This window comes from Crocodylus porosus, unplaced genomic scaffold, assembly GCF_001723895.1.
Source record: "Crocodylus porosus isolate Cpor-Errol unplaced genomic scaffold, CroPor_comp1, whole genome shotgun sequence".
Lineage (NCBI taxonomy): Eukaryota > Metazoa > Chordata > Crocodylia > Crocodylidae > Crocodylus > Crocodylus porosus.
In genome coordinates, this window is record NW_017728886.1 from 43,939,430 (window position 1) to 43,964,040 (window position 24,611).

At 44.0% G+C, this 24,611-nt stretch overlaps 1 protein-coding gene and 1 long non-coding RNA gene across 9 annotated transcripts in view; one reads left to right on the top strand and one right to left on the bottom strand.

The window, feature by feature from the left end:
* The window catches only part of PPP1R9A (protein phosphatase 1 regulatory subunit 9A), a 238,152-nt gene that overhangs the window by 49,125 nt on the left and 164,416 nt on the right, over positions 1–24,611 (top strand). The gene's annotated exons all lie outside the window — the stretch shown is intronic.
* LOC109308994 overlaps positions 21,772–24,611 on the bottom strand; it is a 39,380-nt gene continuing 36,540 nt past the window's right edge. For both annotated transcript variants that reach the window (XR_002100759.1, XR_002100758.1), the window contains exon 3: positions 21,772–21,913. This is a non-coding gene — a long non-coding RNA (uncharacterized LOC109308994). The remainder of the gene's footprint in view (positions 21,914–24,611) is intronic.

Here is a 24,611-nt window from a genome sequence, read left to right on the forward strand (position 1 = left end):
AAAAGTAGGTCACCAGTGATTGACAATCCAATAGGTCACCCAGGGGGCACATGCTGGGCACACTGTGGAATTTTCCATGAATTAGTGTTATCTGCGCATGATCAGACTTAACTCATGCGTTGCCAGCACTTCTTTGAATTTTGTTTGGACAGTTGCGACTCTGGACTACAAATCCCAGGGGCACTGGGAAACAGGAAGAGGAAGTGATAAGCAACCTGGCAGAGGCATGCTGCTGTGATGCTGGACCAGAAATCCCAGAGACTTTGGGGGCAGCAGGAAGAGGATGTGCCAGAGAGCTGTGCTCTAGTGCCCCCTGGCTTCTGGCATGAGCCACATCAGGCATGTGGCTGCATTTCCTGAATCAAAGGTAAATGTGTGTCTAGTAGTTTATCAGTTAATTTCTGCATCTTAGACTAACCTGCAAAGACTGAATCAATTCAGCCTCGGGCTTTTTGACTGTACTTAGCCCAAGTCTGCTATCTCTACCCATGATCTCGGATAGGGTTATAAATAATTTCAGTGAACAGCTAGTGTTTTATTCTTGATAAGTTGTCAGTTATTGTTTAAAAAGCTGGAATTATAAGCCTATCAAGTATGCCTATGTATGGCTGTGTGTGTATTACTCTTTGTAATTCTATGCAGGTCTACACAGCAGTTACTGCATCTCATGTAGCGGTACCTGAGCTAGGTTTAAATTAGTTAACTTGGGTGCCAGCAGCAGTCTAAGTGGAACAGGAACAGCATATAGGCTAGCTGCTGAAGTATTTACTCAGGTTCTTGGCTAGGTTTTGCAGCCTACACCGAATTTCATGCTGCTGCAGTTACTTTGCAATCAATGGTCTTGTAGCACAGGTCAGGAAAACGTGCTGCACATTCTATTATAGCAGATTTGTATTTTGTAAGGCAGGGGTGACCACAAATGCATGGACAGCCTGTGTGCGTGGTACACAGCAAATCAGGGATGGGTAGGCCACACAGTGGCATGTTGTGCAGGGAGCAGAAAGCAGAGCTACAAGGGAGCACAGGCAGAGAGCAGTGGATTAGACAGGGAAAGTGGCACTTGAGAAGGGTGTGTGGCTTAATTTGTGGCACACCTGGCACAAAGATGGGCTCCCACTGACCTAAGCCTTCTCTGGCCAGTCAGTACTGGTGCCTGATCTTATTGCCATAATCTCTGCCCCTCCCCCCATCCCCTCTGCCCATCAGGTATCTAGAAATTGCTTCCCTCCCCCTAGTGAATTAAATTTGAAATGCTTATCAGGATATATATTCAGCAGGGGCTCCAGTGCCAGCCAGTATAAAAGAGGCTGATGAAAGTTTCAAACTGTGCGATCTTAAAATGGCACAGAATGTAAAAAGAGAGATTCTTTTAAGTAAAAAAGTACTTTCTGATTTCCTTGACCAAGGCATCCATCTGAGACTCTTGGAAAGAGGACTTTGAACCAGAGGGAGAAAGAAGCCTGCTCAGGCATGACCTGCTGCATGGCATCTGGAATAGATCAGATAAACACCTAGACTATTAGAGAATAAAGGAGGACAATGAAAGCAGGATATGGTCTAAGAGCCAAGGTGGAGGATGGCAGATGACAGAGTTCCTCAGGTATGACTGGAGGAAGACTGAGCATAGAAAAAGGAGCTGGTTGAATGGCTGCTTACCTTCATGGTGATTATGATGCAGTCTTCATCTCTAACACCATCAACAGCAATCACTGGCTCCTCCTCCCAGGCTATAAACCACCAGTACCAGATGCAGAACTGCCTGTCTGCAATTGACATATGTAATTAAACCTTCTTCCAGGTGCTTTGAAATCAGAGTTATGATATCAGAGTTGTATGAGCCAAGGCATTTCTATTAGGCAGTGGGGTAAATTGTTTACCCAGCTTAGTGAAAGTTGCTTTCCTCTTCCACATGTTCTGAACCACTGGTGGTCATTTTAAGTCTGCGTGGGGAAGTGATCTCATCACTTTCTACCTATCCTGCACCAGTAGTGCTGATCTGCTTCTGAGTGTCTTCAGTGAGTTTAGCATGCAGCTCTTATCTCCTTGTTGCCATGAATAAACTCTCCTTGTAGACCCACTGTTGCCTCAGATGTTGAACTATGCCGTATCTCTGGCTAAACTGTACAGCAATAATGGTGCAGCCAGAAACAGAATAGGCTTATCCAGTGTTGTAGCTTTGCTTAGTTGGCGCAGGAGAAAGGGAGGACTGCGCAATGTCGGAAATGCCTTTGCTAAATCTATTAGAACACTTCCATATAGGTATCCAATAGGGAAAGAGGCGAGTTCTCTTAATATACTGTAAACCAACTTCTGGAGTGGCGCATATCAGTAAAACACTAAAGCTAAGTACAGACAATCAGAAAGCCTGAGGCTGAATTGATTCAGTCTTTGCAGGTTAGTCTACAAATGAACAGACATTCATTTTTGATTTAGGACATGCAGCCACATGTCTGCAATGGCTGAAGTCAGAAACCAGGGGGGTGCTAGAGCATAGCTTTCTGGCAAATAGCCAGCGTGGGCTGTGTGTTTGCTGCTTCTTCCTGCTGCCCCTGAGGTCTCTGGGATTTGCAGTCCACAGTCACAGCAGCACAACAATGCAGGGGTGCTCATCACTTCCTCTTCCTGCTTCCAGGTACCTCTGGGATTTGTAGTCCATAGTCACAGCCATCAGTAAGCCGGCAGGGTAGGGCAGGGCAGCTCTGCTCCATATTCATGGGAAGGGAAGTTTAATGCCCCCTGGGCCCCAGACCCCATCTGGGAGGGCTAAGTGGGGGGCAGTGAGCTGGCCAGTGAGCCAGCCCTCATTGCTTCAGCTAGGGAGCAGAGGGGTGAGGCCAGCCCTGCTCTCTGGAGCTGACAGAACAGCCTAGCCCTGGGCTGAAAAGCATGCTGGGATGCTGGGGGACTGTGACTTAACTTGAACTAGAAAGGGATCTGGAACAGAAGTTTCATAAACCGGTTTGACCTAAATCAGTTAAATCTGATACTGCATTCAACCAGGCTTATCTTAAACTAGTTTCAGCCATTTGAAACTGGCTTATGTGCACTGGACTTCCGTTCTGTTACAAGTTTAAACCAGTTTCTGATCACTTAAACCAGTTTATGTGTAACTTCTGTGTCTAACCTAAGAAGCCTGCAATATGCTTCTTAGAATCTTTGCAAACCCATGCAACTCTACAGCCAGTGTGGATGTGTACGTATAGTTATGGGTCATGTGGCTGGCAGACAGGTTTGGTGAGTTCAGGGGTCTAGACACAAGTACACTCTTCAATCAAGACATGACCAGAAGTAGTTAAAGCACTCAGTAAAATAGTTTGTGCTGACCAGTTTTAATGATATGTGACGGATCTTGTATCAGGCAATTAAGAGGAAGTAAGTAAAGCAAGCATGATCTAGCTTGAAGGTAAATCACTTGATGTTGATACAACTTCTGTTTATATTAAAAAGCTAATTGCAGTGATTTTATTTTCTTTTTTAAATTTTTTACTTTGTATTTATGTTGGGGTGGTTCTTGAAAGTGAAGAAAATGTTATTTTAAAGAATGCACTTTCAGGTGAAAAAATCAGAATATGATTCAGAGGAACATGGACACCTACTTTAAATAAGTCTGAACAGCAATTACATTTAATTAAATGCTATTTTTGACTAAAATATTCCTGTTGCTTAACATTCATATAGTGTTTTCTGTATTCAGAGAACCCTGCATACAGCTGATAGTAAAAGCTATGGCTTTATAATATATAAATTTAAATATACTATGAGTAAATAGAGGGACAAATATAGTTGTTTCCAGGCTTATCTATGCAAGTTGGAGAGTGGTAAAAATGCCATTGATTTGAGTACAAAAGGAGTAACTGTATTCCCTCTGGAGCCAACTTGAAATATTAACAGAGCTCTTTTTGACTTTCAGTATCTGTGGGTTTGAAAGTAGGCGGAAGAATTGCCACAAAGTGATAATAGGATAGTACTCAACAGTTCTAAAAAATGTTTTTCCCTATCAGATTTTCAGCCTACACAGTAAAGTTATGTATCACGAGAAAAATGTATTTTCTGAATGCAGGAATTCACTGAATATAAAACCTTAAGTAGCAGGGAGAAATAAAACTTCAATGTGAGGTTTTTTTTTCTCCTTTTTATGAAAGGATGAGGGTTTATTAAAGTTGCAGTAACTTGTTTTATTCATGCTGGTATGCCTTGAATACTGTGAATTGACCTGACTTGGAAAACAATGTATGTGTGTGTGTATGTGCATGTTTCCATATAAAATTGCTGGTACAAGACTTGGGATAAAGCAAAACAAAAGTAATTTTTTTTTGGGTGGCTAGAGAATTGAGAGCCTGACACAACAGATTGCAATATGAAAGAGCCTGCAATACTGTTAGAATTAGACAGTATTACAAAAATGACTTACAAGTTCAGGTGTGGAGAGGCTTCTTACTTGTTAACTTTTGACTGTAGTGACAAAAGGTTCTTTCATTCAAAGAACAAAGGGGAAGATTACAATTCAATAAAATTCTCACCTGCTTTAATGAAATAAACTAAAGTTAGGAGTTTTCATGAACAAGTGATAGTGTGTTAGAAGATCATTTTCTCATTAAAGGCTTCTTATTTTAGAGTCTTCAAGCTAATTCTTATTTCATTTTCATTTTAAATTTCCTTTTTATCCAAAACATGTATCAGAAAGTATAGAATCATTTGCATACATCTTATTACAATATATTCTCTCCTTGGGTGTTACTGGTAGTTAACTAGCTGCAGTAAAAGTGGATGGTATTGAAACTTGTATGGAATAGATACAATCTTCTTCATCCCAAATATTACAAATGAAATCATGTAGATCATTTTAGGCATAGTACTTTATAGTATTAATCCAATTGGGACAGAAGACACTAGTGGACATTTCTGGAATATTTATATCCTTAATAAAACGTAAGTGAATGAGACAGTTCAGTAATAACATCTGGTTTTCATAATGGATATAGATGAAGGGGTATAACAGTCAATAACTTAAGTGATAAGGTCTTTGGGGCAGAGACCATCTTTATGCGTTTATTAAGCACTAGGAACATTAAGAGCCTCATCATGATTGTGGCTCTTGGGCATTATCACAGTACAGATAAGAATACCCAGTGTACATGTGTAAATAAAGAAACTGGTTTTGGAATGATGAAACTGTTCTCATGTTAAATGATTTTTAATGAATTCTAAAAACATTATTATAAGAACTGAAAGATGTTTAGGAGCTGATCGTGTTAACTGTCATTCATTACCATCTTTTCTGCTTGTCCCACTGGCAGTGTGTAGAAAGGGAGGTCATGAGACAGGCTAGGGTGACCACCCATCTCTAATTGGGCGGGACAGTCCCAAAATATAAACATCAACGCACACAACTATTGTCCCAGTATCATGCGCAGGAATTTGGGTTTTCTGTTCACTGTGAGAAAATGTGGGAAACCACAGGTTTCCCCTTGCAGGCAGGCAGTTCCAGCCTGCAAGAGGCTGCTTTGGGCTGGGGGGAGAGGGATGCAGGAGCACCATGTGCATGTGTGTGTACACACATCCACATGGCCAGCAATACAGCCAGGCAGTGGTGGAGAGCAGCTCCCCCAGCTGCCTGCAGTTAAGTCTATGGGAGGGGAACCGGGTTGACCTTGTGTCCCACCCGGGACTTAGAAAAATTTTGCCGCACCGTGGGCGGTGGTTGACCTGGGCCCCCCGGCGCAGGCCCGGAAGTCCGTATGAGGGAGGGGTGGGGGCATTGATGTGATAAGGGGGTAGATTGAGGTCTCCATGGTGATGGAGGGAGTGGAGCAGGGTTGGTGGCTGGGGCTGGGGGTGCTGCCCAGCTGGGGCAGTGCATGGGGCCAGGACCAGGGTGGGAATGCGCAACTGTGGTGTCTGGCCAGGAAGCAGGATGGAGCCATGGATGGCTTGTCCAGAAGGCAGCGGAGGGGCTGACTCCCTGCTGCTACATGCATTCTCAAGGGCCCCCAGATTTGTGCACAGGGTGGGGACACATGAAGGCTGCTTGCTGCAGGATCAGGGCTCCCTGCCCTGCTGCTCTCCCCACCCCAGGGCCTCTGTGGTGCAGAAGGGTGGAGTGGAGCAGAGAGGCTTGGTGCTGCCATTGCTACCTGGATCCAGTTGTGTCACCACAGTGAGGTGGCTCTTGTCTGCCCAGCAGCTGTGGGGAGAACAACTCCATGCTGCCATCTCCGCCGCTGCTGGGCAGGCAGGGGGTGCCTTGCAATGGTGGTGCGACTGGTGCAGGGCTCCCAGTGGTGGTGGCAGCACCAAGCCTTTCCACCCTGCTGTGCCAGGTCCTGCCTGCTGGCCTGCGGAGGCCCTGGGCGGAGGGCAGCAGAGTGGGGAGCCCTAAGTGGGCAGCCTGCATCCATCCCTACCCCTCATAGGCTCCGTTTGGCTCTGCTTCAGCTGTGCTGCCTGTGGGTGGGCACGTGTCCTGTCTTTGCTTTTCGAAAAAGTGATCACCGTAAAACTGGCTGGTTCTGTCACAACTGCAATTTAATTTATGTCTTAACATTTTGGAGGAAGGGAGTATGCAGTCCTGTGGGACTTGAATCTTGTTTGTCTGTAACAATCATTGGATAATGAGTCTATGCCATACATCAGGGGTTTTCAACCTTTTTGGGTCAGCATACTCCCGGAGGCTGGTTGACAAGGCAGGAGCCCTCCAGCAGCCAGATGAGTGGTGAGGGAAGGGGTGCAGCCCCGCAGCTGATTGTTGAGCGTGTCAGCAGCAGTGGTGGCTTGGTACCTGTGACAGAAGGCCACCTCTGTTTCTCCCCAAAAACTCTGCTCTGTGACAGTTCGGTTAAGATGGGCCCAGCAGAGGGTACATACCTTACCCTATCTTTTTAGGTAATCTGAGCTGGATACATTCCTGAGGGAGGGGGGAAACCTGCTCCCCCTGCCTACATGACTGGCATCACATACCTGGGTGAGGGGCGTGGGCTCCCTGGGGAGCTAGGAACTGCCAGGCTACCCAGCAACTAGTGATGCATTTCAAATTGGTTGGCTGACAGCCAACAGCTGCTGGCCTCCATTGGACCAGGTAAATGAGGTTATAAGGGCTATATAAGTTAAGGACCTCCCAGGAGGAGGGGGCAGCAGCCATGAGGTAGACTCAGAGAGAGAGAAGAGCTGGACCATCTGAAACTTGCTCTCTCTCTCTCTCAAAATTCATGATCAAGGAAATGCCTGCCTCCAGAGGGAATCTCCACCTGCCTCTGGATGATACTTGTGAGTAAGCTACCCGAGATCTAACTAGATATGTAGCTTGCAGTAACTCAGATGCATGATCAAAGGCTACCCAGCCATACCAGTTTGCTCTATGGGATTTCTCTGATATTGCTTTATACTGTACCCTATTCTAACCCTACCCCTTGTAACCAATAAAGTTCTCCTTTGTACCTAGTGTGGGAGACTTATTGGGAGTGGGTCTAGATTATGCCTTGGGGTCCCCTTGGTTTGGCTGACTAAGGGAGACCACTACTTGTGCTTCCGACTGAGGGAAGCACCCCAGTTCTTGACGTGAATCAAGTACCCTCAAAGGCTACTAGGCCTGTGTTTCCCACGGTGCACAGAGCCAGAATCAAGCCCATCCCTGGGTGGTGGCAGAGTCACCCCCAGGCTAATGGGTGCGCTCCAGGAAGGGGGTCAGCCTGACATGAGGCGCCCCCAGGGAGGCACTCGGAGCCTGGGAGGTGGTTGGGTGCAGTGAGGTGCATGGCTAAATGCAGGAGCGCCCCCTACTGGCCTACCATAGCATCCACTGCCAAGTATCTCCTGAGGGCCATCCCTAGTACCCCCAGGGGTATGTGTACCCCTGATTGAAAATCCCTGCCATATATGACATGGGGCTAACACAGCCAAAACCACTGCAGTTATAGTGATCAGTGATGCTTGTGTTTACAAACTGACCACAGAAATGAAGGACTGCATGTGGTTGAGCAGCGGTGCTTTACTTCTGCCCCCTAACCGCTGGGCCAGCCTGTGTAGCCATGTCACCCAGCCTGTAGGGCTCCACTCAAGTCTGCAAATTTGTTGGCAGGAGAGCAATGGCAATTACCACTGCCTCCAGTTTTCCACTGGCAAATTTTCATGTCCTGTGGGCCAGAGCACAGAGCTGTGCTCTCCAGGCCAGGGTTGTGGGTCCAATCTGTTGCAGGAGCCTGATTCAACACACAGGGCAGGGGTTGGAGCTGCCATTGCTGCAACAGCTGCTGTGTGGTCAGGCAGGGGCTGGAACAACCATGTGGTTTATGCCCTGAGCTGGAGTGGGGCCAGGGCCAGAGCCAGAGTTGGATCTGGAGCCATGACAGAGCATAGGTGATTTGGAGAAGGGAAAGGCAGCAGGAGGAGGTCAAGTGTGGTGGTCAGGTGTTAGGGAACAGGTGTGAAGGGGGCAAATGGTAGAGAGGCAAGCAGCAGGCAGGGCAGGCAGCAGAGGGGCAAGTGATGAGGACTCCAGTTTCCCCCACCACTGGGGGAGCCAGGGTTTCAGGTACTTCAGCAGAGGGACAGGCATCTGCTGGTGCAGGTATGAGGGGGCAGGTGGAAAAGGGGCAAGTTGAAGGAGGGTGCTGTTGGGAAGGGGTGCAGGTACAAGAGAGTGCAGACAACATGAAATGGCACAAGAACGGGGGTATAAAGGCAGTTGGAGCAAGTGTTTGGGGGGCAGGGCAAGTGAGGGTTAAGCTATTTGATTCCCTTATCTCCTGCCTCCCTGCTGCCAGCCCCCATGCTGCTGCTGCTGCTTGCTCTGCTGCAGCGGAGGTGAAGGGGACAGGACTCATTTTAGATGATCCTCCAATAATTAGATTCTACACATGGATAATTATAACAAACAGATTTTCCATGTATAGAATCTAATTATTGGGGGTTATCTTAAATTTTAAGGTCATCTTGCATTAGGGTAAGTAATTGCTGCCCCTTTCTCATGGGGTTTTAGAGGCCTTTCTCTATTGGAGTACATCTTGGCCAGGTTTGCAACACGTTTTTGGGGGGTGGGGAGGGGATATTCTATGCTAACACATGGAATATATATGTGAATACATATACATGTTTGTATTATGTATATCTATAAGAACCATCTTGGTACAGTGTAATTTCAAAAACTGCCATACAAACAATGTATTGCACTGGCCTCTAGTTCCTGGCTGATTCTTCTGTTTTTAATTTATTTTAAAAAATAAATAAATAATATTGGCTGTATACTAATATACTGTTATTCTCATTTTTTGAGGGCTGTGTTGATGAAAACAATGAGCACTTTTTTAAATGTTGTGGATGTACGAGTGGCAAGATCCAACATTTGTCTCCTTATCTCTAATATAATTTTCCAGAAAAGTACTTTTAACAGCATAGATTCTCAGCTTATTTTACTGTGAATTAGAGACTTTGCTGCTGACAGACATTAAAAAAAACAATGCTTTAATGGAAGAAGGAGTGCGTTAGTTTGAACTGGCTCCCCAGGATCTGTATTGATTGGCTGCTTCAGTGGTGCTTTTTGGTGCTTTTATCAAAGCTGATTCAATCAGCTACTAGATAAAAGCACCAAACAGCCCTGCTGAAGCACACGATCTATGCAGATGTTGGCCAAGCCTCGTCAAACAAACACGATGCCTCTTGTGGTTTTATGCTGCACTTGGTGCGTGCGCTGAGCTTAAAGTAAAGCACTGGGGTTTTTTTGTGATTTTTTTTTTTTTCACATCTCCAAGCAGCCTTCTACTCCAGTTTTTCTGCTGTGATTAAAAGCCTACAAAGAAAAGTTTCGCTCTGAGTGACAATCTTAGGCCTTCTTAGTACCCACACATGAGAGAAGAAGGGCAGGTTGCAAGTACATTAGAACTGATGCTCAAAATAACCTGAAAGCTTATTTGAAACACCATGTGATAATGTTGAGAGTTTTATCAAAAATATTTCCTTTCAGACTTCTGGATATTATAGAGAATATTATATTACTAGAGATGTAAATAATGAGGCTATGGAGAGACAGATTATTTGTTTGTTTGTATTTCATGTAGTGTTCTGCATCAGCTGTGACCAACCTTTTTGTCAGGTGTGCCACAAGTTAGTCTTTCCCTGGGTGCCACTCTGATTACTTTCCCCTGGCCAATCTGCTGTGCTCCCTGTCTAATCTGCTACTCTTTTTTCAGCTTCTTGTCCTATCAGCTGCTGTGCAGTCTGTCCCTGCTCTGATCGGCCACATGCCAAACACACAGGCCTCTTATGCCACTTGTGACACATGCCATAGGTTGGCCAGCTCTGTTCTAGATGATGAAGTTTGTTGACTGAGTTGGAAAATGGGCTACAATCAATAAAATATTTAATAAAGAGGAATGTAAAATGATTACTGTATTAAGTGTAAGGAATGGTCCCAGAGGTGAAAAGATGACTGTGCAACATCTGGGCAATATAGTAGTGGGTAAATTTGAATAAATCAAATATGGTTTCATAAAAAGTCAGTATTTATCTCATAGCTGGAGCTTCTCATTTCCACCATCCTGCTTCCCAGTCATCCGTGGTGGGATATACACTAACATAGGCATAAAGAATTAAAACACAATTACAGTACTTACCCTACAGTAATTGTTTTTAGAGGTGTTATAGTCAAATGTAGATTCTACAACTCTCTCTCCATCCCTTCTCTTTGGAGTCCTCAGTGTCATGGGCTTCTAATTGGGAAGGAGCTGATGCAAGGCCACAGACATCCTATCCTACGTGCCCTCAAAGAAAGCAGAAGGCACATGAACATCTGCAATTAATAATCCATTTAAAGCAACAAAAAATGTGATCGTATATGCATTTGCACCAACCTTGAGATCCATACTGATTGCACCATCTCAATGAACCACACTTACTATGGAATTTTCTTGTTTTTTTAAGAACAATTTTGAAAAGGCTGCTTGTTTTTTTCCACTGTTGCTTCATCTCTGTCCACTAATTTTCATAGTACATTAGTTTGACATTTAAGGGCCGTTAACATTGAGAAAAATATTACACGTTTTAAAATTAAATATTAATTATCTTTTTTAAAAATGTAGATCTCTTGTATTGCTTTGTAGATTGATAAAACAGCTGCTTTATCAGTGAAAAAAATCTTTTATGCACAAGGTTGTTTTTATATTCCAAACAGCAAATGCTTTTCAACCGTTCATTACCATGGACACTCTGAGAGGGAAGGCATTAGCATTTAGTAGTAGGGTTTACAGATTTGAAAACTCCTCTCTACCAGGCCATCTAAAGTTAAAACGCTCAGTTCGAAGAGTATTTAAAAATAGTAGATGTTGAGAAAATATTTAATTTCACTTATATTAGTAGAAACCTATTCAAAGGGCTGATATATTGTTAGAGCTCCCTTTATGCTGTAAAAATTAAATTTTGGTTGGTGTGTTCTTTTCAGACACTGGGTATTAAAAATTGGTACTCGGCAGTAAGAATTTGCTTCATGTTGCTACTTTGCATGAGAGCGTCACTTTAAAAAAGAACCTTACATTGATGAAGAAAAAAAAGACTCATCAAGTTTTATACTTCAGGAATAATAGAGGAAAAATTGAAATCAATATATTTTATTTGTTTTGAACTGCCTGGACCAAAGCTCATAGAAGCCAGTGTAAAGATTTTATGTTGGACTTTGATTTAGACTTTAAAAATGCAAATTAATGGTTTACAATAATTCTTAGTTTACAGAAAATGTAGACACATCTTCCAAATTCAGATACAGTTTTTGGAGAACAGATGCTGAAATTTACCTAATCCATTTCAGAGAAAAAAATGTGCTTTCAGTGAACATTTAGCAAAATTGTAGGGAAAAAAGGCAACCTTAAAATCGATAGGTATAAAGACAATTCCTAACTAAAACCTTTCCATAAACTTTAACAACCAGTTGAAGGAATTACAGCTAATTGTTTTGACTCCTGCAGAGTAGAAAGTAATTTCCCCTTGTGTTTTCTTATATCTTGGAAATAGTAATTTTATTTATTTTCTTAAAATGTTGTGGAAATCATACCAAGCACACATACTGTTGGTGTTGAAGTATTCTGGGAAAACCTTGAATTGAAAGCAACTAGGTAGTTTTGTTTGGAAAAGCAGCTTTTCCTGTCATTCTGTAAAGATGTGACTTTGCTTGGAGGTTGTCTTTCATTTTTGGAGCAGGAAACTGCTGTTGCCCTTAATTGTCGTTCCAGGCTGTGATGCACTCAGTCTGAACTTGAGTATTTGGCAGAATAGATTAAGATTTTTGTCCTCTTGCTTTCTGCTTTCCTGCAAGAGACAAAACTGCCAGATTTCCTTTGCCAAGGGAGTGCATGGCAGGTGCTGAAGTCTTTTTTCCCCAGACTTGTTTGCTCAGGAGATGGGAACTTGCAATTCTATGCATTTTTGTCCCTTGTTGTTTAGATTTTGTAGTACACGTTTGTTGTTGGACCAGACTTGAGAAATTTATAAGCCCAAATATTTTCTCGTGTAGGGTAGTAACTAACATTGCTGTGTGCTGATGCAGGAATACCACATTGTCAATAAAAATTATTCACAACTCTGTGTACATAAGATATGGGTATAGAGAGTTATATATGGATGTGGGGGAAATATCAAGGTAATGAAGAAGAGCTGCAAGGGTATGTGATGATAAGACCAGGTAAAAAGGAGGAAAGGAAAAGGAGATCAGAAACAAGAGGAATAAAAAGCAAACTATGAAAGAAAATGAGAACAAGAGAGAGAGGCAGTGATGCAAGAAAGTAATGAGACAGGAAAATTTATCCAGTCAGAAATTGTATTTTTCCCTTAATTCTAAATGAGAACAACTGCCTTCAAAGAAGATAATTCAGATTTTGTAAACAGATAGGAGAGAGAGGGATGAATCACCTGACTAATGGTTCAAAAGAAAACTAAAGTAACCTCTTTGGTATTTTTTTAAGCAACCAAACTGTGTAGGATGGTTTCTTATCATGGTAGGTTCACAACTGGAATATTAAAAGGTTTACATCACACAGTTAAATAGCTTTACTCTCACTTTTTTGTCTATTTTAAAATTAACACTAAGTAACAAAGAAAATTAACATAACTCTCATGCCCAGTAAGATTGACATTTTGATTAGAGATTAGGAGTTCTTAGGCTTTAACTTGGCAAATTTAGGTAGTGCTAAAGTGCAACTGCTTTGTCTTCAGTTGAGTTTTACACAGAGGTAATTATATCAAGCTACGTAACTTGGTCTAATATTACAACTTAAAATTCTTGTCTACACAAGACCTAGGATAAATGTATCATGGACTCCAAACTATCATTACAGCTCTCAAGTTGTTAGTTAAATGCTGAGAATGTATTCAGTGCTAATGCACATAAATACAGCCTGCATTTCAGGAACTTACATTCTAAGTTCTGAACTGTATTTAAAAGTTTTGCTGACATGGATAACATTGGTTTGGAAGGGAAATTTTTTTTCACACTCCTATCTCCTTACAAATATATACTTCTAAAACTCTAGTGGAGACACATTTTATGCTGGTAAAATAATCTTTTTGTTGGTATAGCATATTTCATTCGTAGAAGACTGAAGGTGCATATAAATATTATATTTCCATCAGTGGAATCACAGTTCTGCTTGTAGAAACCCTAAGTGTTACAACCATTCAAACAGTTTCTATTGGGCCACAAGTGGTGAGAAACTTCTACCACCTCTGGCCAGGCAGTAGTGGCCTCTGTTAGAGTTTCTATCAGTTGAACAAAAGCTTGGACATTTACCTCTCCAATAAAAGCCTCTATGCTGCCCTTCAGCTTCCCGGAATGCCTTGCTCTGCCTCACTCTCCATTCCAAAAAAAACAGTCTGTGACTTGGCTGGACTCCATTGTTCCTGAAAAACACAGAGAAAATCCCTTCTTCCCTTGTCATCTTTGAGGCTGGAAAAACAAGTGGGCGAATCTGACCCACAAGCACCCCACTCCTTACCCACCCCTCCCTGCTTCCTTAGTTCTCAGAGCTCTCCTTGACCTTCTACCCCCAACACTGACACAGATTAATTTGGACTATGTACAAAAGGCCAATCCTTGTTGATTTGGGTAAGTGGGGAGGGGCTCCATTCCTGGTGGAAGCCATGTGGATACTGTTTGGTTATGGGAGGGGGTAGGGACCCAGATCCTTCAGACCCCATACTCAAACAGCTTACCTATAGGAAAGGCTGGTCCATTTTGGAGAGGGGGTGGTGAACTCTGTTCCTGGTGCAGCCTGTATATACAAGAGGAGGCAGGGACCTGGATCTACCAAATCACACTCCCCCCATTCCCTAACAGCGTACACCCAGCTCCAGGGAGCCTGCTGACCCTCTCCTCACCCCACCTGCACAGACTGCCCAACCCAGCCTCTGCCAGGAATGGAGCACTCAGATCCCCCCACCCCTCATGCAGCACACAGCCTGACAGCAGCCAGCCCACCAGCACCCAACCTCAGCCTGCCAGCACCTAATTGATTCTCCCAACTTATGCTGGAACTGGATTTATTGGCTCATGCCATAGCCATAAGGATCCACTGCCAGCTGCTGGAGTGGAATTTGACAGGTTTAAAAAGATAGTGGACAGCCTCTGGGTCTGCTGTGCCAAAACCTGACAGCCAGGAGGGAGGGGGTTTTGGGGGTGGGCAGGGTGGCAGCAGCCAGCCAGCCAGTTCCCTTGAGCAGACCAACCAGTCAGCCCTGATCTGTGTCCTCTATACTGCTGTTGTCTGTTTCCAGGCAGACAGGGGAGCCTGCAAAGCACTGGGGCTCCTATCCTGGGTGCTGTTGGCAGTGCAGGTTGTTTGCAGAGGAGCCAGCTCGGCCCTGTAATGCTTGTACAGTGCTCTACCGTAGGGCTGTGCGAAACAGCACTGCTTCATTTTGACTTCTGTTTTGCCACTTCTAAAGGGCAGTGTTTCATTTTGTCATTTTGTTTCATTTTGAAGCACTATTCAGTTTCATTTCGTCAAAGCAGTTTCTCCATTTTGCCCATAGGCTATAATGGGGAGTCATTAAAATGCCTATAACTTTGTTATTTCTTGCCTGATTCAGATGGAAATTGCAGAGATGGTAGCCCCTTCTAGGGGCATGAAGTTTGCCAATTTTCAAGGAGATGGGTGCAGGGGCTTCTGGGAAACTCCACCTCAAATTGCTTACAAGCAAAACTCATATCACTTCCTGGCAGTGGCAGTCTGCTGTCATCCCACACGCAAATCTGGGGGCCGGCCCCCCCCCCTCCCCCCCGGGAGGGCTGTGGGGCTGTGCTGGACTTTTCTTAGGGAGCACTGTCCCCCGGATCTGTGTGTGGGATGACAGCAGGCTGCTGCTGCTGCCTGGGACTGGCACCAACACTGGGTTCTTCATGGTGCAGGCTGTGCTGGGCAGACTTGGGTGCTGGTGGTCCCAGCTGGCAGCGGCAGCATGCTGTTATCCTGCACACAGATCTAGGGTCCTGTGCCCCCCAGGAGGACTGTGGGGCTGTGCCAGACTCCTCCTGTGGGGCATGGGCCCCCAGATCTGTGCGTGGGATGACAGCTGGCTGCTGGTGCCGGCTGGAACCGGTGCTTGAGCGCAGCCCATGCTGAGTGCTGGGAAACTTGGTGCTGCTGCTGGCCCCAGCCAGCAGTGGCAGCATGCTGTCATCGTGCGTGCAGATCCGGGGGACTGTGTTGCAGCAAGCCCGGCTTTGAATCTTGAAACGTTTCAAAATGTTTCGAGTGCCCTTGTTTCATTTTGAAGCTGTTTTGAAGCCTTGTGTTCTGATTTCACTGTTTCGAGCTCAAAACGTTTTGAAACAGTTTCAAAATGAAACGCCCATCGAAATTTCGTATGCCCCTACTGTATCAGTAGTGTTTCCAGCCACTGAAACTAAACTGCTAAACTTCCATTGATTCATTTGAATGCTTGCTGTTTATTTTTTTAAACATTAGCTTGCAGGTCAAGATTTGTGTCAAGACTTGCAGGTCAAGATTTGTATCTACCCCCACAGCCCTCCTGGGGGGGGCACAGGCCCCTAGATCTGTGTGCAGGATAACAGCATGCTGCCGCTGCCAGCTGGGACCAGCACCCAAGTCTGCCCAGCACAGCCTGCACCAAGAAGAACCCAGTGTTGGTGCCAGTCCCAGGCAGCAGCAGCAGCAGCCTGCTGTCATCCCACACACAGATCCGGGGGGAGATTTTAATGCTTTCATAGGTAAGGATCTACCTGGAGCCTGAAAATTAGTTCTGCTGGCAAATATGTATAAAAACACTTGTTTCCTAGTGAAATTTGGCTGCTGCTGAGAAGAACTGCACATTCCAAGACCATGAATATCCCAAATCTTCTGTGCTGACGAGTACTATTGACTCACAGGAGACACCTATATATTAATTTCCCTCTTAAAGATAATGTGTGTAGACTAATTTTCACCTTGTGTGCTAACTGTCCTGATAGATAGGTTGGGAGGCTTAACCTGAGTTCTTGATTGTTGCAAGCTTGTGAGATTGTCCTTAACTTCCAGAATACAGGTCCCCAATTCTGGAGGGTCTTTCAGTATATGTGTTGGAACTATGACGGCTGAGGCTGGTATAAAAGTCATGATCATATTATGGGAAATCTGAATCTTTCCTGTATCATCAAATATTCCTTAGAGCTCAAATAAGCAGGAAAGGAAAAAATTAAAATACAATATAACAGAAAAAAAGAATAATGCATTTAGCTCAAGGCAATGAAATAAGCTACAGGTGTACAACCTCACAAGTAAAACTGGCTTTAAAAGCTATGTTAAAGATTGAGTCAGTAATATATTTCTCCCAAAGGGGACTTGTACATCTGTCTCTGTAGCTGAAACTGTCTTTCCTAAGATTTTTAAAGATATTCTAGTAAGTCTGTATCTTTGCTTCAAACCCCACAAAGGTAGAAAATATGCTAATATAAACACAGGTATTAATATTTTTCGTTTTCGCATGTTTTTCTTTAAGTCTAGCCGACAATGTGTCAGATCAGACTGCAGATGCCTTCACATTGTTTTGTATAGACCTCCTTAAATGAGACAAATGAATTTACAGAAATATGGGAGAAGAAGAGCTGATGCAGCCACTGTTCTGTTACCAGTATCATACTTAAGTTTTGCTTCTGCTTTATAACCCAATGAGTTGAAAAGCAGCAGGGCAAGAATAAAAAAAAAAGCATGGAATGGAAGTGTAATAACAGTGCCACTACATATTGTCTTTGGTAAATTATTGAAATGGGCTATCTAAATAGCATTTAAAATGAGATTTGAATTATTAATAGGATACTTAAAATACAGTAAGTAATAATTCAATACATTGTAAAAGGCTTGGCTTCCAGAAAACTTTAGTAGCAGTGTTGCATCCCCTTTACACTGGAATTAGCTGTTTCATAATTCTAAATTTCTTTGCTGTTCTAGCATTTTACTAACTTAATAAAGAAAACATGAGATTTTTGTACTAAGATGCTAACAGGCTCCACAAGGAAACTCATTTGTAAGAGGATAAAATAGTGTCCGAAGTTGAAAAATAATTTAAACAGAATTAAGGTCATCTTGGTGAGTATTTGTAATTCTACTTCTTAGGCTCAAGCTTAGTGACACTAATATGATTACTATAATCTAATGACATCTGCCACCAGCAACTTATTATTGGTTTTCTTTATGGTATTTGTATTTTGCTTGCTGACATAATTGTACTTGTTTATGAATCGCTTGTAACTGATGAACTAGTTATGCTTTTTCTTCATTAGAAAGCAGAGCCTTATCTCTTTTCTGGCACATGATTTTGTTCTTTGTGACTCTTTAACATGCTTGAAAATAGAAAAAAATATGTAGGGAATGCAAACTAGAACCTTCAGCCCTTGAAATGGAAATGAAACTACTTTGTAATAATGGATACTTTGTCAGCTTAGTTATTAGGATGCTTAATGTATGATTACCTGGGATCAAATATTGGGATGCTTACTTTATGAAATATTGGATTATATCCAAAAGAGTACTGGATAATAACCAGAAACATGAAACTGTGATTCATAGTAAGATTCTCCTCAGCAGGTACTTGAGGCTTGTACACTGAGGTCAGTGTGGCCAAATACAGAGGTTCAAAAAGCTTGAGGCAGAATTGGTTCAATCTTTGCAGGTTTTTCGAAGCTGTTTAGCTTGAACCAATAACAAACTGTTCAAAGTTTGCATGGCCAAGACAGGCAGAAGCCTGAACTGGCCCAGACCAGGAGCCTGGGGCACCACCCCTCATGGCCAGCTGCCTATGGATGCTGAACCCAGCCCAATGGCAGACCAGGCCTGCTGGACACATGCCACCCCCATCCACTGTCAGCTGCAGCAAGGGGTGAAACATCAGAAAATCTCTCCCCAGCCGCCACCTCTGAGAGTGGGGTGGGGAGGAGAAATACACCATCCGGCCTTGGCCTCCCAGCTGGAATCTGCCTGGCGTGGGAAAAGCCTCCACTGTGGGGGTCTTCACCCCCTGCAGTCTGGCTAGCAGGGCTCTGACTGACATAGCCATGCCCCCCTTCCAGGTCTACACCTGTGAGAGAGGGTGCACAAACCCAGCTAGGCACTGCCCTTCCCTGTAGCTGGGGTCTGCCCATGGGGGAAAGTCCTCACCAGGTGCTTTTTGCTTTCCTGCAGTCCAGCTTGCTGGGCTAGGATCGGTTCAGTTCCACCCCCACCCGAGCCCCCTACCTCCAGTAAGGGAAGTGGGATTGGGGGGGAGTACAGTGGCCCAGCACTGGCCCCTCAGCAGGGGTCTGCCTGACACAGGACAATAAAAGCCCTCACCAGGGGCTTTTTGTAACCTAAAGCTTGGCAAACCAGATGGGGATCAGTTCAGCCCCACCCCTCCCTGGCTCCCCACCTGGCTTACAGGGCAGTGGGGTTATGAAAAGGCTCTGGTGGGGGCTTTCATTGCCCTGTGCTGGGCAGATCTTGACTAGGGGTGCCAGGTTGGGCTGGTGCATTTCCCCTTCTCACCACCCTGCCTCTCACAGGTGAGGGGGCTGGGGAGGGGGCAGGGCTGAGCCCATGCCATCCTGGTAAGCCAGGCTGGAGGGGAGGAAAAAGTCCCCAGTGGGGGCTCCCCCTCCCTACTCTGGGCAGACCTCATTTGGGGGGTCAGTGTCCAGCTGGGCTGGTGTGTTGGTGGGGGCTCTCACAGGCCTGGAGAGGGGGTGGGGCTCAGCCTGGCAAGCAGAGCTGCAGGGGAGTGAAAATCCCCCAGTGGGGGCTTCCCCACTTTGTACCAGACAGATCCTGCCTGTGGGGGACTCAGTGATGGGCTGGGCTGCTGCATTCCCCCCTACCCCACCTCTGCTCTCAGAGGTGGAGGGCTGGAGAGGGAGCAGGTTGGAGCAGAGCCAATGCCAGCCTGGCAAGCCCGGCTGCAGGGGAGTGAAAAACTGCTGGTGGGGGCTTTCTCCCTGTGCCAGGCAGAACCTAGCTGGGGGGCCAGTGCCCAGCCAGTTTGGTTCTCCCTTTTCCCCTACACAGGCTGGCAGCTGCAGAGGGTGTGAGGCTGAGCCAATGCCAACCCTGTTTGCCTGGCTGCTGTAGGGGTGAAAAGTCCCCACTGCTGGGGTTTCCTTCCCCTTGTCTGGTACACACAGGTCTAGGGTGAGTCTGGGGAATCTGTTCCTTTGCCCCCACCATCCAACAGGGCTGACAGGTGCTGGCTGGGAGGAGAGGCTTTGGTGCCTTAGGTCTTTGATAGCTGGGGAAGGGGCTGGCCTTGCTCTGCTGGAGCAGACAGTACAGCCCAGGGCTGCAAAGCATTATGGGATACTGGGACACCTGTATGTTAACTTGAATCAGGAAGGAATTTGGGACAAAAGTTCCATAAATCAGTTTGACCGTAATCAGTTAAGTCTGATACTACATCCAATCAGGTTTATCTTAAACTGTTTTCTGCCATTTTGAAAGCAGTTTATGTGCACTGAACTTCTGTTCTGTTACAGGATTAAACCAGTTTTGGATCACTTGGGCTAGGTACATAGAGTCAAAAAGCCTGAGGCTGAATTAATTTAGTCTTTGCAGGCTAGTTTAAGCTGAGCAGATTAAATTGAAACAGAAGTGAACAGAGAGTCTCTTGTGTGGATCTCTGCTTCTCGCTTATCTGCAACATGTGTTTCTGTAGTTGCCATTCCCAATATGATAGTGTCCTGTGCTTGTGTGTACTCTCTGCTGTTGGTGAGTACCAAAATTGTAAAAGTGGTAGAAATGGGTTTGGGGGTCAGTACAGTCAAGGTTTTGTAACATAGCCCTATCCGTTACATTGTAAAGTTGGTTCCCTTTATGTGATTTCGAATAATGTGCCGTTTTCCAGGAACGCCTGTACAGCATAAAGTGAGGGAAACCTGTACTTGGTAAAATGCAATTTTGGCTTGAGTAATCCTTTGCTCTTGGTAGTGCCTTTGAAGAGGATGGCGCAATGGAGCACAGGTAGTCTCAAAAGGAAATTATAGGCAGGAATCTGGACTACAGGAGTTGAGGAAATGAAGGACTGGAATGCTGGGGATTCCTGAAGAGACAGTATGTATACACCTTACCAACAGTGATGCCCTGTTGTAAAATCTGTATGGCAGTACTGAAACTTGTTTTAGAGGGTGGCAGACTTTTCTTCCTTTGAGAAGTAAAGCACACAGCAGTTTTAGCAGAATATCTAGCTGCATAGAAAACTGCCATATGGTTGATACCTTTCCATAATATCTAGGTAATATGTCTGAGACCATAATGCAGTTTGCAAGATTACAAACCTCGTGAACTACTAGTAAAGTTTTCTTTTGGCTTTATGTCTATTTGGAAGCATCAATAAAAAAAATATAAAAAGGTTTTTAAAACAAATTGTGTCTTTGAGCCTGTAAACCCAGAAGCTTGTCTGTGAGGGAATTTGGCTAAACCCAGTTAATAACTTTCAAAACTCAGGACAAAAATAAATCTGAAGTTCTAATACAAGCCCCATCAGATAATCAGAAAACCTCCCATTAAACTGAGTGAGTGTTGAACCAGCCCATTGCATCTTAAAAGAACCCACGTTTGACAGATTTATTCTCTTTCTGACCCATAGTTTTCCAAATTCACTATCAAAAGTAATTTCTCTGCCCATTAAGAATGGTAGTACAAAAAACACCAAAACCCAGTAATAAACTTCTGTGTTCCTGCCCTTGGTCACCTTCAGAAAAAAAAAAAACAGGCTGGAAGGCTGAATTTTCTTGTAGACAATACTAAAATTAAAGCTCTTATTAAATATCAATGACAACTCTTAAATGTGCTGGTCTTTGGTTAGATATTATGATCTGACATTTCGGGAATAAAATGTTTACATTAAAATAATGATGTAAGCATCGTGCTTACAGTTATCATTTATTTAGCTAATAGATGCAGCATATCTGCTAAATTCTGTATCTTGACTCAGGCAAAAGTGTCGTGAGCATAAAACCCACAAGATTTCAGACCATCTTTTTTATTGAATTTTAGGATCTTTTTGACTGATTTTGATTTAGTAACTATAGTGACTTTCCAAATAATATATGTTGCAAAGTCTCATTAAAGACTTATTTTTACTATTTAGCTTCCAGGTACAGACAAATTAAAGAAACCAATATTTATATTTTTATGGTTTTCTGTTTCATCATACTCATTGCTTCAGAAGTCAGAACCAGCTTTTGCCCTTGATGTGATTGAATATGAAGTAACCAAACCATTTGAAATACTTTGAAGCTGTTTACTTTAGGCTTGTTAAGTATTGTTTTTTTTACGTTCGGGAATAACATTGAGAAGAAGAGAGATCATATGTTTTCTTGTCTGGCTTCCAGCTGTTCAAACAATCACAGAATGGCTTGTATTCACATTAACATTACTCTTCAGACTGCTTCTAAAATACTTTTGAAAGTTTGATCCTGTCAATGTAAAATAAAGTTTGAAAAATACTTTACCACAGTATATGTATTTACTAATTTCACTTTTTGTTGTAATAATGAAATTTACCTCTTTCCATTTAAAACATTTGAAAGTCCATATTTTCAATTTTGTATATGTAGTTTTACACTCACATATATTTGCATAGGAAAACATTTGCAGGTGCAAATGATAGAATTTCAGGTTTTGCTTATCCAGTTTGATTTGCAAATCATCTAGATAGTTGAATTCTGTTTGTACTTGAAAAAGACCTGAAAAAGATTTGAAAAAATAGTGCAGCCCCTTAGAAAAATATCAAGCCAGATCCCAGGCTAGTATAAATCAGTGTAGTTCCATTTAATTTAAAGGAGCCACAATGACTTGCAGTAGTTGATGGATTCTCTGGGCGTTAATTTATTTGAAATCTGCACAAAGTATATCTGAGCTGTTTAGTGTGTTCAGTGAAATACATAAACAAATTACCTGAACTGAACAAGGACCTAGGTCTCATTTTTGTCACATACCAAAATTGCATTAAAGCCATTGGTTTTACAATGAGATTTTGACCTAAGAAATGTACACCTCTTATACTGTACACACTACTGGGCTCTGATGCTGTTATGACCCAGGAAATTGTAGAACGTTCTTTTTAAACATCAGCTCAGTGTAGCGTGATAACTAAAAAAGCCAATAAAATGTTGGAAATTGAAAACAAAATGCAAAATGTCATTATACCATTTTAAAACTCATGGTGCCACATCAATTTTGAATACTGCATGCAGTTCTGATCTCTGCATATGAAAAAGAAGGTAATAGAATGAAAATGGTACAGACAAGGGCAACAAAGAAGATTGAGTATATGGAGCAACTGCTGTATTAGAAGAGACTCGAAAAGGCTAGGATATTTCACCATGGAAAGGAGAAGGCTGATGGGGGATATGATAGAGGTCTAAACAATCATGAAGAGTGTGGACAAAGTAAATAGGGAACTGTTATTCACTAAATCCCAGAATACTAGAACTAGGGGATACCAATGGAAATTAATAGAAGATAGATTTAAAACAAATAAGATAAATTACATTTTAGAACAATATGTAGTTAAGTCGTTGAGCTCATTGCCATAAGAGGCTTTAGCTAGAACAGCCAGGTTAAAAAATGATTAGATAAATTCATGGATGATAGGTGCACTGTGGGGATGTTCAGGCATTTATGACACCTAGTCTGCATTCATTTACAAAGTTTAGTTTAAGCCACCTGATTGTAGATTGGAAGTGGCTTGTGCATACGTTCACCGGTGTCAGGAGCCATGCCAGGAACCCAACATGAGTAATGTGGGGTAGGGAGAGGAGCAGTTCGGATAGAGAAGCTAGCAGATCTGTGATGGCATTTGTTGGGTCTGTAGGAGTGTTGGTGGGATCATAGGGGCTGGTGCGTCTGCAGGGGGTTGTTCATCTGGTGGTGGGGAGGGTCGGGGGTTAAAAATAGCCCAGTCAGGGTGGAGGGGTAGGAAGAGTGAAGCCTCTGGCCTGGGGTGAGTGGCTGAGCTTTTCCTGCCCCGGGGATGTGTTCCAAGCATGTGCAAATGTTTTTTTAGATCGGGCTAGCCCAGGGGTCGGCAAAATTGCAGGTCAAGCTAGTGGCTGGCCTGCATTTCCCAGCAGCCCCTGCCTGCATTGCTGTGGTCAGTTTCCATGGAGACCCCTGTAGCAACAGTGACAGTGTGGAGCCATGGTTTCCATGGAGACCAGCCCTAGCTTTGCTGGCAGGGTGCACAGCTGGGCGGGGAGCTGCTCCAGGTCCAGGGCTGGGATCTTGCAGTAGTGACAGTGGTGCAGAGCTGGGGCAGAGCCGCAATCTGCTGCCTGTACGCCCCTGCCTGAGGCATGTGGGCAATGGATCATAGCTTTGGACCACGCTGTTACTGATGCAAGATCCCAGCCCTGGAGCAGCTCTCTGCCCAGTTGTGTGTCCTGCCAGTGCTGCTGGGGAAAACCAACCGGTGTGCCATGGAAAACCTGGCCCTGTGCTGTCACAGCACCACCGCTCCTGGGGGTGTCCATGGAAACTGGCCACAGTGATGCGGGCAGGGGTTGCTGGGAAATGACATTTAATGCAGATCCAGTCCAGCCCATGGGCAGGACTTTGCTCAACCCTGGGCTAGCCTGTTCCTGATCCGGCCCACCAGGCCATTTTATCCGGTCCGCAGGGCCCCTAAAAAATTTAGAAAATGTAATATTTATTTGCTCCTGGCTGCCTGTCAAAGATGACAGGAGCCAGGGGCAGCAGGACCCAGGGGAAGCCAGCAGTGGGACTCAGCAGCAAGGCCCACCCAGTCCTGCCCCCTAAAACAGAAGCCCCTGCCTCGCAGAGGCATCTGGCCTGGGACTGTGGGGCTGTTCCTGCTTCTTTGAGCCAGAGAGGGAAATGCAGCCCTCGACAGCTTGCCAAAACTTGGTAAGTGGCCCTCCACCCGAAATATTGCCCACCCCTGTTATATATGAACATGTTTCCATACTGATTTAAGTTCACATACTTCTAAAAGTGGCTTTGATTTGATTTCCATTGTAGTTGAGTGCATAGAACCATTAAAAAACTGTTAAGTGTTTTTCATGCATGCATATATGAGTGAACATGCATACCGTTATCTGCACAATTACACATTCAGATCAATGCACATTTAATAGGTATGTTTATCCCCAT